Genomic DNA, 11,234 nt, shown 5'->3' on the forward strand with positions numbered 1-11,234 from the left:
ACTTTGTAGATTGTTTAGCTTTTGAGAAATTGTTTGGGATTTTAGGAGTGATAAAATTCAAAGGACTAAATTCCTTTTAAATTCCATTAGTATCTAGCTTTAAGCTAATTGTTGTGTGGATGGAGAAATTAATTGGTTCTTGATTATTGAATATCTATCTATAATATTTTGTACATGAACAATAGTTGGGTTTGTGGCTTTAGATTTTGGATTATGTAATTTTTTTTCAAAAACTTGATTTTCTTTTAGAATTTTCTCCTCTTGAATATCTAGAATACTATGTACATGAGTATTAGAAAAAACTTCACAAGGTATTGAATATCTAATGTCAATGCGGGATCAACTAGGACATAAATAAAGTATTGGGTCGATCGCTTCTTTGGTCTCAAGGTAATAACTATGAATAGTCATCGACTCTCGAGAAAGGGTAGAAGAATGGGACCTATTATGGGATAAACAATGCATTACAGATGTATGATCATTACGCTTTTTTTAAACATAATATTTAGTTATTTTGGAAGTGAGATTTTGAATTTATATCAAAATACAATCATGACTATGTATTTGAATGTGTTTATTAGTTATTAAAACCGCCCAAGATGAATATGTATAGACAATATTTTTGTTTTAATTTTTCATTTTTTAATTTTTGGAAAATAAAGTCTTCTCAAGAAAAATGGAAAATAAAGAAGTGGTCAAGAGGAGTAAAAAACTAAAATAAAGATGACTATATAGAGGACATTAAAACTTTACAGTGCAATAAAATCAATCATTACATTCACTTAATTAAATAAATAATCAACAATTAAACATAACAATACATAATTTAAACTTAAAACTAATCAAACTCTAACTAGGGAAATTATACTTCCAATCATAAAAAAATGCCCAATACTATTTTGGCAACTTTTACAAAAAGCCCAATATTACTTTGGCAACATTTTATCAAAAACCCCCCAAACTATTGGGCAAACAATTACTCTATCAAATCCCAAATATTATTTGGCAAAAGTAATATATTATGCTCAAAGCCCAAAATTAACCTTTGGCAACAACATATTTTGATATACTAAATTTCCTTGCAAATATGCTAACTCATGGGAAACATAAATTATTTATGACATATTACCCATCTCTTAAAACTATTTCTTCTACAAAATTTATGAAGAGTATGCTTATTTTTTCCATAAGAAATTGTAACTACAAAAGCCCATGTATATAGCAAATCTATGGCAAGACTATTTATTTTGTAGGGATGTGCAAGCCCAAGAAGCCCAATAACAAGGACTAGTTGAAATAGTCCAGCCCATGTGCCAAATCTCAGCAACTAAGGCCCATGTGGTTGACTAAAATGGTTAGGCTGGTCACAATTCAAGTTTCAAGACAACTAGATTGATAGCTAGGACCTACTACAATCACCTTTAGCTTGTCAAATCAAGTTAGAAGGACACATGTCAAGCTGACCTTAAACCCTTCCTTGCGAAGCTAATTTCTAATGATGATTGCCAAGACATAAAGTTTTGTTGATGTATAAAGGCTGAAGTCGGCCACTCTCCTTCTCTTCAACAAATTCAGTCAAGGAGCAAAGGGAAGCCACAACTAGACCTTGGAAACTTTTGGAATCACTACTGTACTGCTCACTACCTTGTCAAAAATATGTATTTTCTAGTTCATGAACCAAGCACATAAACCCTAATGGGGAAACTTAGGGAAATGTGGTTTGGAGGGCATCAAGGAGATCTTCAACAGAGTTTCCAGCAAAGGGCTCCAAGATTGACACTTGGCTTGGGGTGACACAATTTGCCCTAAGAACTTTGATACTAGTAGCAGATTACTAAGATCACTAGCCTTAATTCATGCTTTAATCTCATTGGCTGAGGACAATCTAGCATTTAATGCTAAGTTATAATCCCCAACTGATATTACCCAAAACAACAAAAATCCCTTAAAGTTGACCATACTATTTTCGGCCAAATCCTATGATGGATTTTCTGAAATTTTTTTGCTAATTGAGATAGATTTTGGCTGAGATTCTTTGCTAAATACCCCCTTAAACTCAATAATAAATAAAGCCCCTCATTAACGCACCAATAGAGAAGAACAAATCTCTCATAAACTTCTCTATTTTCTCTTCCTCTAATTATCTTCTTAAGCTCTTAATGAAGTTCTGAGCTTCTAAGTTTTTAGTTTCCAAATTAGAAACTAAGTTCTTCAGCCCTTAGATAATAAATGCCCTTCATATCATTACCTGTAGGCCCTTATCCATCCCCTAGCAGAAAGTACTAGCATCATTGCTAAATAGTAAATACTCTTACTCTCACTACTCAACTACCAAAATGACCCTCACTAGTTACTACATATACTATCTTCATGAGCATACCTGGGCATAATAGTGATCTTGCTGTGCTAGCTGGAAAATCTCTCTCTTCCTTCATTTCACACTAAATTTTCCCCATTATTCGCTATAATGGACCCCATAGTGTTTGTTTATTCTTTACCATTGAAGGCTATAATGTAATTGTGTCTATAGAGTTTTTCCTTCATGTTGTTATATTGGAGGAATTTTTTTCGATGGATTCCTTGGATGACGATTTTGAAGATGTAGACACTCTCCTTAATTTATGAAGTAACTAATGGCTGGTGGTTTATTCAGCTTTGTTTTATTTTATTGCTGGAATATTTTACCGTTGGAACATTTTATCAGTTTTGTCTTATTTTACTGCTGGAGTATTTTATCGCTAGAACATTTTACTATTGGAATATTTTACTGCTGGGATGTTTCTTTATTGCAGTGGGTTTTTACATTTGTGTTGATGTGTTTTCTGTAGGAAATGGTTTGGGCCTTCCCATAATCTTTTGCCGGGCCTAACCTAGGCCAAAGCATAAAAAAAAGGTGAATCTCTCAAAAGTTTCACCGATAGCCGTTAGGTCGTGCTTCAAGTCCATTGTTGAGTTTTGGTTTGGCCCCCAACACAACTACAAACACATTTATCAGAGGGAAAACATTTTCGCCCCGATAAAAAGCAAATAGACTTTTTTTTTTTTTTTTTTTTTTTTTGCAAAATAGTGCTCAACTGTATAGGTGACAATTTTGATTAGTTATGTAGGTACTACCTAATACATAATTGGCTTTATTACTATGAATTTAGATAGGGATTCCAATAGAAGCCCCTCCATTTTGATAATAGTTCCCCCATTGGATAACCACATTTATTCGACAAAAACACCCAAAGGGCCAGGATCATCTCTTCTTGCTAGAGCTGTAAGGCCCACAACTGAGGCAGTGAGAAAAGAGATGGAAATTGGCCTAAGGATAAAAGAAGTAAGGATCCCAAACAACCACACTATGGGCCAAAACATTTGCATTCTACCAACATGGATAAAGTTCCATATAAGAGCAACTGCATCAGTTAGTATAAAACTTTCCTTCTATTTTACACTAAAAGCCTACTTTTTCTATTTTACACACCCATTTTTACAAAACATCTACATCAATTTATCTATTCTATCATCTATTTTATTTAAATAATCATTTTTCTCACTTTATTATTATTATTTTATCTCAAACTCTCTCTCTCTCCACTCACGAGACTCTCTCTATTCCAACAAACTCACTCCTCTCTAAAACTCCTCTCTATTCCAAACTCCTCTCTAAAATTCTGATCCAAGCATGGCGTCGATCTATTCCATTTGAAACTCCGATCCAAGCACGACGAGGAGAACTCTAATCCAAGCACGTCGAGAAGAACGCTGATCCAAGCACAGCGAGAAACTCTTCTCTTTGAAACTTCATCCAAGCATGGCGAGAAGAACTCTGATCCAAGCACGCCGATCCAAGCACTGATACTCGCCGATCCACAAGCGCTGATCCGTCACAAGCGCCAATCCACTCTCTCTGTCTTTGTTGGTGTGTCCGTGTGTGGTTGTGTTTGGTTATGTGGTATCTGTTGTTGATTTTGTGGTTGTTTTTTGATTTTTGTGGTTGATTTTTGATTTTGCATTTGCGGGAGTGTGTGTATCAAAGGAAGAAGCAGATGATGAGGGCGTTGGTTTTGAAGATGGAGAAGAGAGAGAAAAAAAGGAGTGAAATTAGAAATTATTAAAATAATGTATAGAAGAGCTATAGTAACCGTGCATATGGTTACTGTAACTCTTGTGCATTTATGCACAATTTCACACCCACTGATATGGGTGTTTTTTGGGTCAAAATATGTAAAATGAGCTGCTTTTTGTATTTTGCAAGATTATCCATGGATTGATGCGATTGCTCTAACAAAATTAGAGAGAACTTGACGGCCTAGTCTAGATTTTTAAATCATGAGTAGAACTTATAAGTCACCACAAAAGTGATGAGTTTTTTTTTGTTTGTTGAGAATACACAAAAGTGGTGAGTTGATATTAAATTGTTGATTGAGGCATAAATATAGCTTGATAGCAACATGGTTTTTTATTTATTTATTTATTTTTTTATAAATAATTATACTAGTACCACTTGCTTTCACACACATTTTACCACAAGTCACTTATTGTCTATCATGTAGGACAATTGTGACAAAGTGTGTAATACTAGCATTTTTGATATTAAAATCACATTCTCGGTGCCCAAAATAAATGATATGATAATGGTGCATATTCTTTTAAGACAAGGCTCTACTTTTTTTTTTTTTTGAAATATTTACCTAGGATAGTTTTTAGTCAAGCCTTATTTTATAACAAAAAAAAGTTCTACCTAACTTTAGTCTACCTTAATTTTTTCTTTCCATAAAAAATAAAACAACATTTTTTCTACCAACTTTTTTTTTGTTTGAGGAATTTTTTTCTACCAACCTAACCATATGAGGTGGAGAATATATTATTGGTTCAACAAAACTTAAGCAACAATACAATTATTGGTATGACTCATATGAGACCATGATCTAGGAACCATAGGCTCCTTTGTTCTTTTGTTTTTTAGTGAACATATGTTTTAGTTTTAGCAAAAAAAAGAAAAAAAAAAGAAAAGAAAAAGAAGGGTATGATTAACGTGAGAAATAAAAAACTTAGACTAAGGGTCTATTTCGGATCCGCTTATTTTATTGAAATTGAAAATTTTTGTTGAAAGTATTGTAGATAAAGGTAAACGTTAGTTGAAGTAATATAATAAGATCCATGAATAGTATTAAAAAGTGCAGTGAGACTCATGAATAGTAGCAAAAATAAGCTGAATAGTAAAATAAGTTGGCAAAAAATAAGCTAGCCAGACAAACACTAAAAGGAGCATTATTATTAGTCACCACTCCTAATCCATTTTTAGAGGATCATATTATATATCAAGGTGCATAAATAAGAAGGGCATAAATATAACTTGATATTAGCATGGTTTTTAAAATAATAATAATACAAGTACCACTTGCTTTCACAAAAATTTTACCACAAGTCACTTATAGCCTGTCACGTAGGACAATTGTGACAAAGTGTGTAATACTAGCATTTTTGTTATTTTTTTTTATACAAGATAGAAATTCTATTTTATCCTAATCTAAATTTATATATGTGTGTGAAATTCCCTCCTAGAGACTTGAACTTCGACTCTTGTCCCTCCACCCACACACCACACCCCACAAGTACTTATACTTATGGAGTGACCATCGTACAAAAGCATTTTTGTTATTAAAATCACATTGGTGCCCAAAAGAAATGATATGACACATTCTTTTAAGACAAGGCTCCACCATTTTTTTTTTTTGAAATATTTACCTATGATAGTTTTTAGTCTTGCCTTATTTAATAACAAAAAAAAGGTTCTACCTAACTTTAGTTTACCTTAATTTTTTTTGTCCATTAAAAATAAAAGAGCATTTTTCTACCAACTTTTTTTTTTTTGAGGAAAATTCTTTCTACCAACATAACCGTACACGGTGGAGAATATATTATTGGTTCAACAAAACTTAAGCAACAGTTCAATTATTGGTATGACTCATATGAGAACATGATCTAGGAACCATAGTGGAAGACCCCTTTGAACTAGTGGAAGAAGAAATGGCCAAAGAAGAAAAAACAAATACGGAATAGTGGAAGACCCCTTTGAACTATGCATAGGAGGTCACGTGGGCTTTTTGGTCCTTCTCTTTTTGTTCCGTTTTCTCTTCTATTTTCTCCCCAATTTGGTGAGAGAACATTTTGGTGGGCTTAAGGAGAACACCAACCAAACACCTCAAAAAGCATTTCCTCTCATCTCTTTTCTATCATTCCTAAAATCCACCAAACCAAACAGACCTTTACGAGTGAAAATAAGGAGGATAGAAAATACGGGAGAGGCGTGTTTGGTTGGGAGTAAATAATAGGGAATAAAATAATAGGTTTGGCATTTTTCTTTGTGGCCCACCAAAACTCATAAAGGTGGGCCACATAAATGGCCAAATAAGAAAATGCAAATACGAAATAGTGGAAGACCCTTTGAACTATGCCTAGGAGTTCAAGTGGGCTTTTTGGTCCTTCTTTTTTGTTCCAATTTTCTCTTCTATTTTCTCCCCAGTTTTGGGAGATAGAATTTTGGTGGGCACACCCAGGCCCCACCAATTTTGCCTTTTTAAAATTCACCAAACCAAACACCCCAAAAAGCATTTTGATCTCCTTTTTCTTCCATCATCCCTAAAATCTACTAAACCAAACGGACCCTAATGCCTGAAAATGGTGAGGATAAAAAATGGGGGAGAGGTATGTTTGGTTGGGAGGGAAAAATAGGGAATAAAATAATGGGGTCCGACAATTTTCTCCTTAGGCCCACCAAAACTCTATCTTCTGAAATTGGGAAGAAAATATAAACAAGTTTTGCTTTTTTGGAAAAAATTACCCCTAGCCCCACCATCAATTTTGAAAAATCTTTCTTCTTTTCTTGTTTCCTTTTTTGTATTTTTTTTAATCTTGTCTCATTCATTTCTTTATCACTTTATTTTATTTTATTTTATATTTTGGGTTTTTGAATTTCTTGCGTGTGTGTGATTTTATATATATATATATATATATATTACATGAAGAGCCCATTTGTACACAATTTTTCAATAAAAATTAGGATGTGTTACTTTTTGTTTTATATAATAAGACATAATGGTAAATTTATACAAACTCTATTTTCTATCCTCACTTTTCTTCTAAACAAAACAAATGAGTTTTTTTTATCTTTCCACTTTTTCATTCTCCCAACCAAACATATATGAGAGAAAACAAAATTTCTTCTATTTTCTCACTTTTTCACCCCTCCAATCAAACGGACCATTAATCCTTAAATTTGAAATAATTTCTAAACCCATAAAATTTTAAAAATCTATACGACATACTTAAATATTTACGGATTTGGAATTAAGGCATTTAAAATCCATCACTTTAAAATTCAAATCCAAATTCAAGTATTCAAACACAACCTTAAGGAGGAAATAGGTAGTGAGGTGGGTAAATTACTTTTAACTATGAGTGAATATGGGAAAAGAAAGTAAGGGATCTGAGTATTTTCTCTTTTTTCATGAGTAATATTATCTAGATGAAGCATCTATTTAGAAGTGAACTACCTATGGCAATTACACTGATTTTGGTTACTAGTCATTTAGACTATGTATGTATTGCATGATCTAAACAATCTATGCAACAAAAATAACAAAGCTATTACTAATTTCACTACAAAAGATTTTATAATTGAGATAATTAATTATGCCATTTCATTTTTAAAATAGAGATTCTCATAAAAAAAATTGCAGATTGCTAATCTCTCTTCTCAGTCTCTGTGGTAACTGCACTAATTGATTCTTCTTGCAGAGATTGTATTATAGACTTCATAGTCTATGATACGAGGACTCGGCTTTAAGAAGCTTTGAGCTCCAAAACAAATTCTTCCCAAAATGCGAGAAGTAATCATATTGGATTATTGCTCTAGACCAAATTGGTCATGCACCAGAAAGTTGCGTCAAATCCCAGTTCCCATCGTGCTCCTATCTCGTCGCAAAGTACTTTGACAGCATAATTGCAATATGACCAAGACCAACCCCACTGCTTTTCGTCACTCTTACCTTTTCTTTCTTTCTATCCATAGGGGCTGTGACTCTGAGTAATGCTTTATTTACTTTTCAGCAAGAGTGATAAAAATCTGTACAAAAGTTTTATCTTAGCTGAAGGCTTGTAAAATAGTATACAAGTGTATCACGTGTATGGTATATTCACGTCCTGCTGCACAATTACTTTACGCCATGTTACAGTAAACTTTACTAAATAAAAAAAATGTTAGGGGCACTAATTCTTATCCCCATAGGGTATTGGATTTCAAAACTTTCACAAGAGTCTACTGTCTACTACATGAAAAAACTGAAATCTAATCAAGAGTTGACACGTAAGAAGGCCGTGAATTTGGGTGTCGGAAAAGGTGTAACACTCACAGACTAATATATATATATAGATAGAGTCCTTGAATCAAAGAAGCTTTTATCATTGCGCACTCCTCTTTGAAACAATTATTTATCAAGGGTGCATTGAACTTCTTCCGCAGCTTCAAGCCTTCGAGAATGGATTCAACACCAACTGAAGTAGTTGTGTTCGAGTTTGGTCCATATTTCCGGGCATACAAAAATGGAAGAGTAGAGAGATTCTTTGGCACCGACAAGGTTCCTTCATCAAATAATTCTGATCATGCTGTTTCCTCCAAAGACGTTCTAATCGATCAAGAAACCGGCTTATCAGCACGTATTTTCATTCCTAGCACCATCAAATCGGGCCAAAAGCTTCCTCTCTTAGTGTATTATCATGGAGGGGCCTTTCTAGTTGGATCACCATTCTGTCCCACATATCATAATTATATGACTTCACTTGTAGCTGAAGCTAATATAATCACAGTCTCTGTTGATTATAGACTAGCCCCTGAGCACCATATACCCATAGCTTATGAAGATTCATGGGCTGCACTTCAGTGGGTAGCAAAACATCATAACAATGAAGGCCCAGAAGGCTGGCTGAATGACCATGCTGATTTCCAGCGAGTTTTTCTGGCTGGAGATAGTGCTGGAGGCAATATAGTGTATAACATGGTGGCTCGAGCTGGAATTGAAGACTTGGCTGGCTTGAAAATATTAGGGGCTTGTTTAGTCCATACCTATTTTGGCAGGAAAGATTGTGAAGTGGACAATTATTGGCTTTTTGTGTGTCCTAATACAAGTGGAATCAATGATCCAAGAATAAACCCAGCAATGGATTCAAGGTTGTCGAGCCTCGGGTGCACCAGGGTGCTAATTTGTGTTGCAGAGAAGGATGTGTTGAAAGAGAGGGGGTTGCTCTTTTGTGAGACATTAAGGAAGAGTGGTTGGGATGGAGAGGTGCAGATTGTAGAGACAGAAGGAGAAGAGCACGTGTTCCATTTGTTCAACCCAGATTGTGAGAAGGCAGTGATCTTGCTGAAAAGGTTGGCTTCTTTCTTTAACCAAGACATGGCTAATTAACTAAGCTATAGCTAGCTAATTGTGATGGTTTTTACAATAGGAATTATGTGTTGGGTTATCGATTCTCTTTGCCATGAAACATTTTAATCTGAGTCATTATGTGATTAGAGAAATGAGAAGTGTGTAGAGTTTAATGACACCATTAATGTGTGTTGATGTTTTGTTCCAATTATTTATGTTCAAGTAGTAGGGTGTAAGAGTACCATCATGTCTGGATTAATAAAATACTGTTGTTTAAGCTAGCAGAGTGTACATATAGTCCCAAAAAATGTATCTTTCTTCTTCTCATCCACTTTGCCTTCTTTTCATAATAAATGCATGATGTGAAGATGGATATCCTTTCCAAACACTTCTTTTAAAGCAGATGAGAGTTATTCTTGATCTTTGCCTTTGATATCATGTTAATTTACTAATTGTTTTAAAAACTTAAAATTATTAAGATACAATAAATTTATTCATTTAATCACATACTTCCAATAGATTTTTCCAATTAGGTTTGATGTAACGGGGAATTGGTTGTTTAGTGGTTTGTACTTTGTGTGTAATTACACACAAGTTTGGTATGAACTAAAAATGACGACTTGAATGTTTTGATTATGGAGTCAAGTTCGGGGTCTTGTTTTGAATGAAAGACAGTGATCAATAAAATGCCCCATTGGTCAGTTGATAGTTGTAGTCTAGAATCTCTCTATTAAGGACTTGATCAAAGAGGTTGGGTCAAACAAGGCTTGGTTTACTTGGACCAAACCCCTTTGACCAATCCTTGGGCCTACCTATCTTAGGCCTAAACAGTTCCCCCCACCCCCCCAATGGTAATTGAAATTGTGTGGACTCAATTATGGTAGGGCCGAATGATAAATAGTTTTTTTTTTTTTTTTTTTTTTTTTTTTTTTTTTTTTTTATGGTGACTTTAGATATGTATTAAACTTTCTATACACTTGCAAGTAGAAATCATTGTAATGCACTTCTCCACCCAACTACAAGATGCTATATCCTGTTTAGAAAATTCAAACGTTTCGATAAAATATTTTAATACATTATTTTTTTAAAATAAAAATGTACTAAATTTCAAAAATATCTGCATTAGTTTAAACTCTAGCAAAAAGAAGAATATTGACTTATAATATAAAATAGAAAATAGTAAGTATGAGAATTTATTTATTAATTTTTTAAAGAGTAATATATTTGGGATATCCCGAAATAAAATAGAGATCTAATAATTTGGGATTGAGGGAACAGGGATTGACCTAGGATTTCTATAAGCCAAAAAAAAAAAAAAAAAAAAAACTAAAAACTTCAAATAAGCATTCATATAGTATTAACAAATTATAAATCAAGACAAATATACAAAATTATTGTTTTTTTTTTTTTTTTTTTTGAGAAAACAGTAAGGAAATTTTATTAATAAAAATCAGATCGGAACACAGTGTCCAAATCATCAGGTAGATCTTCTACCCATACATCAGTATCTGCAGATAAAACTGCTCTTCTAGCTAATTCATGAGCTAACTTATTTCCTCCCCTTCGAACATGAAAAAATTGACAAGGTTTTGCACTGTCCCTGGGATTGCAAAGCACGAATAACCCCCAAACAATCCCCTTCAACCTAGATACGAAAGAAAGACAGTTCTTGAGCAAAAGTGATTGCTTTATGGGCTGCCCGAGCTTCTGCCAATGCAATTGACTAAGGGAGAGCAATTTTCTGACTAAGGGTTGCCATAACTTCTCCTCTATGATCTCGAATAACCACCCCAATGCCCGCACAGCCCAAATGATCAA

At 33.8% G+C, this 11,234-nt stretch overlaps 1 pseudogene; it reads left to right on the top strand.

Moving 5' to 3' along the window:
• LOC126706338 (probable carboxylesterase 2) overlaps positions 1-9,697 on the top strand; it is a 37,584-nt pseudogene extending 27,887 nt beyond the window's left edge.
• The last annotated feature ends 1,537 nt before the right edge of the window (positions 9,698-11,234 follow it).

Source organism: Quercus robur, chromosome 11 (assembly GCF_932294415.1).
Source record: "Quercus robur chromosome 11, dhQueRobu3.1, whole genome shotgun sequence".
Classification (NCBI taxonomy): domain Eukaryota; kingdom Viridiplantae; phylum Streptophyta; class Magnoliopsida; order Fagales; family Fagaceae; genus Quercus; species Quercus robur.